Here is a 4,508-nt window from a genome sequence, read left to right as displayed (position 1 = left end):
GAGTAGTAAATGTTAAATTACATACTAACTATTAAACGGCACAAGACATGTTATATATTCTTGGAAGATTACATAAGGAAACAACAATCGTACAACTTAAGAAAAAACATAAAAACCAACAAGCAACAACAACTACTGATTTCTGTCGGGGCAGCGATTCTTGTTATGACCTGTTTGCTTGCACGTACTACACTTTCTAGCCATGCGAGCAGGAGCTATATCCATTTCATTCCTCCTTCTAGTTGTAGTCCGCGCTCCTGAAGTTCGCTCATATTTAGTGTTTGCAATTAAACTGAAGGGAGAAAGTGGCCAATATGCCTTATCACCCAACAGTGAAAAAATTTCACTGTACGTTTGCTTGTAAAACCTGCAACTGTAGTACTTGCTAACATAGGTGTTTGGTTGAATTCCGCGGATATCACAAAATTTAATTGCATATGAACATGGCATATGGTAGTTTCTCCACTTCCCACATGAACACTTTTTCCCTTCAGCATAGACTTTATGAATATTTCCGCCCTTCCCTTCGTGTGCAAATGTCAGAATCTCAAAGACCCCTTCAGTTGCATTGTATTGCTGCATGTCAGTATGCTTTAGGGACCTCTCCCAGTATTCATCAAACTTCTTTTCAACAGCGCGCGACCAAAACTTTTTATCCGCAATCAACAAATCAACAAGGGTGTTTCTCTCAACAAACCGATCAACAAGATTTTTAAACGTTTAACTGACCATGGCAGTAACGGGCAATCCACGAGCTTTCTTCAATAAACCGTTGTAAGACTCGGAGACATTCGTTGTCATAGCCCCCCACCTATGACCGTTGTCCTTACGCATTGTCCATTTCTCCTCCGGAAGAGCTTTTAACCACAGATGCGCTGGAGGTGACATTGTTTTGATTTGTTCCATCCTCATTTTATACTTCTTCTTCTGGTGCTCTGTAGCCGCCAACCATATTAGCTTCTCAAGGTCACTGTTGAGGAACTTTTTATTGAAGTTGCTTTTCAAATGCCGAACGCAAAACCTATGGTGTGTGGATGGTGGTTGTAACTAATCATGTGTTTGGACACATTGCAAGATGCCTTGATGACGGTCAGAAATAAGTCCAATTCCTTGTCTCTCACGAACAATATGTCTCCACAACAACACAAGGAACCACGTCTAAAACTCAAAACTCTCACGTGCAACAATAGCATATGCAAGTGGGAAAATGTTATTGTTCGCATCAATTCCAACAACAATTAGCAGTTTCATCTCATACTTACCATACAGATGAGTACCGTCTATTAAGATGACAGGCCTGCAACTTTTGAATCCATCGATGCTTGGTTTATAAGCCCAGAACAGAAACTTGAAGATGTGTTCACCTTGCATTGTAGTTGATTGGTGCTCCCACTCAACAACGGTTCCCGGATTGAAATATTTTAAGGCAGCCATGTATCGGGGCAATGTCTTGAAAGAGGTTTCAAAATCACCAAATACCATTTCAATAGCTTTCTTACGCCCCTTTTGTGTTTTTCTATAACTAGGAGTAAACGTATGCAATCCTTTTATTTTTTGCTGAACTGACTTAATACTGATGTATGGATCGACCATAATATATGGTATCAACGTAGTAGCAATTAGGTGATTGTTCAAATTGGAACGATCCTTCCTGTAATCATCCGTGAGACAACTGTGGCGGAGAACCGCTTTGCCTGCCTTTCACATACCACTTGAAATTTCTCTAAAACGGATCATCCACTCACATCCCAACATATGACGCTTGCAAATAACCCTCCAAAATTTACCTTTGGACTGATCACAAATGAACTCTTTCCTTTCTTTGAGACAATATTGTCTCACTGCGCCTTTCATTTCCTGCTTGTTTTGAAATAACATACCTAATGACATAATACAAGGAAAATTATCAACCCCTTAAAAATGGGCCAACAAATAAAAAGAATGTTCACCCTGAAACATAAGTTCGATTATATTGCTAAAGGACAAAAATTATAGGCCAACCATTTAAAGGACAAATGGTGCAATTTCTTCTCCACTAAAAGAATTATGCCAAGCATGATTAAAGAATTACACCCTGAAACATAAGTTCGATTATATTGCTAAAGGACAAAAATTATAGACCAACCATTTGAAGGACAAATGGTGAAATTTATTCTCCACTAAAAGGGAAAACACCCCTGCGTGAAGTTTATTCATTTGCTCCCTTCTCTAAATATTACGTCGCTTATTAAGAAATTTGTGTGCACTAGATTATCAATTAATGCTTATCAAGATACTTGTTTGTATTACCTTCTACGATATTTTATTGCATAAATAATTTTATACGGTCACAACATATAGTAATATTTTAATTTACAACTTCCTATTGCACATATCCTGGTTTTCCATAAAAAAAACTACGTAATTTAGATTAATAACAATTAAAAAAAAAGTCCTAATACAAGGAAAATTATCAAACCCTTAAAAATGGGCCAACAAATAAAAAGAATATTCATTGCCACCATACTAACCTGATCTGATAAATTCAGGTTTTTTACAATCCCAAAATGCAGATCGAACTGGACCGTCGTCTCTGATGAAGGCAAAATCATCCGGGCCTTCTTCTGTGTTGTCCAAATATGGAATCGCATTAGAATGGTAGCTAACGTTACCATCACTTTGAGTAGTAATGTCTTCATAAGAATGACCATCATCATCAGATGAGTGATCATCGTCTGTTTCTGTGTGATCTAATGGGATATCACTATCTGACTCATCGGAGTGATCATTAGCTACATCATTATTGCTCACAATTTGTGTGAGCTGAGTTAATACGGGGTTTTCTTCAAAATCGTTACACCTACAAACATAGGAAAATTCAAGGGGTTCAAATCTCAGAAACAATTAGTTAGAAGTCTCCTAGTTTAAGCGAACAAAACATCGTTATATTTACCTTTCTGTAAATGACTCCACTTGAGTAGGGCGATATCGAACTATACTCCCGCCACCTAATTCACTTGTATCTGGAGCACTACTCGGTCCAGGAATATCACAGCTCTGCATAGTCCAACCAAAGTTATGTGACTGGCTACCAACTCCTCCCATTGTTTCTTGTTGAAGTGTACCTCTTTGAAGCCCAATATTCATAGCGGGAAGATACGTAGTATCCTGAATATCAAACTCATCGTCAGTGGGTGCTTCAACATTAGTAGAGCGTTCAACAGTTGCATACATGTCAAGTGTCGCTATACTGATATGATTGCTAAATATATCACGACTTCGAAGAAATAACGATAAGGAGTCATCGTCCGAAATAAGAGTTTCCTCGTAAATGGGAAATCCACTAGCCGTAATTGATGTTGGATATCGTCCAGTGATAACCACTGAAAGGTTAGGATTAGATATGACCATTTTGCTTATGAAAAACACGTTGTAGACGATCGTATTTGAGGGAAATTGAAAACCTTTGTACGGCTCCCGGACGACGGTTATATCTCACTGACCCTTCTTCGTACACAACTTTACCACCCCAATATAAATTAACTCTTACATAATTTTCCATCATATTATTTTCAACATAATACAAAAGTAAAAATTAATGACGAGGCACTTGTACAGTAGGTCTTGTTACCTGATTGGCGTCCTCTACCACGCGCCGCAGGTCTTGGTACATTAGGACGTTGATGACGAGGCACTTGCACAGTAGGCGGCTCAACATACTCTGCCGGTGGTGTATAATTGGGAGAAAAACTCAACATCGTCCCTAAAGAGGCAGCAGCCATGGACTTTGTATTAATGTGGCTAAACATCTCTGCTATTTCCTTCACTTCATTAGACTTGGTTAGATCTTGGATAGTATGCTGAGCCAACCTGTACAATTCTTGATGTCCTAAAGCCTAAAAAAAATAAAAAAAATTACAAGATTTAATAGTGGTCTAAGACACATATAAAGACATCAAACATCTAATGGAATGTAATGTACGTACCAGTGCCTCATGCCTGCCTGCCATGTGTTGGTATCCTCTATCCACTTTATGCGCAGGATTTCCTATGAAAGTGCGTGAGTGACGTCGATACCAACAAAAATACTCTGATAATGACTCTGGGTCTTGAGTTTCATACTCGGCCAGAATTGCCCTTTGTTGACGATTTTCCCATAAAAGTCCGTTTCTGCAAACTTTTATTGATCTTTCACTGTTATAACATCCCGCTTGTCACGTTTGTAATGAAAAGGATCAATCTCAGCACATAGTTCCGGAATATGTTGCTTCCTATCTAACTGTCTGAGAACGCGGTCTACCATGTGCCACTCTCGATAGATCCCACAAATAAGGGGAACCTGCGCCATCCAAATATCTCGGCCACGCCGACACCACTCAGGGAGTCCATTAATGATGGCATCTGAATAAGGCTGCCATACAAACTAGGATAGAAAGAACATAAAATTACATGATAATAAAATAAATAAATTACACCTAAGCGTAATTATTATTATATCAAAACGCCATTAACAACCATAATTATGATAA

This window comes from Lycium barbarum, chromosome 6 (genome assembly GCF_019175385.1).
Source record: "Lycium barbarum isolate Lr01 chromosome 6, ASM1917538v2, whole genome shotgun sequence".
Lineage (NCBI taxonomy): Eukaryota > Viridiplantae > Streptophyta > Magnoliopsida > Solanales > Solanaceae > Lycium > Lycium barbarum.
The sequence above is the reverse complement of the archived record's forward strand: the minus strand, read 5'-3'. Positions refer to the sequence as shown.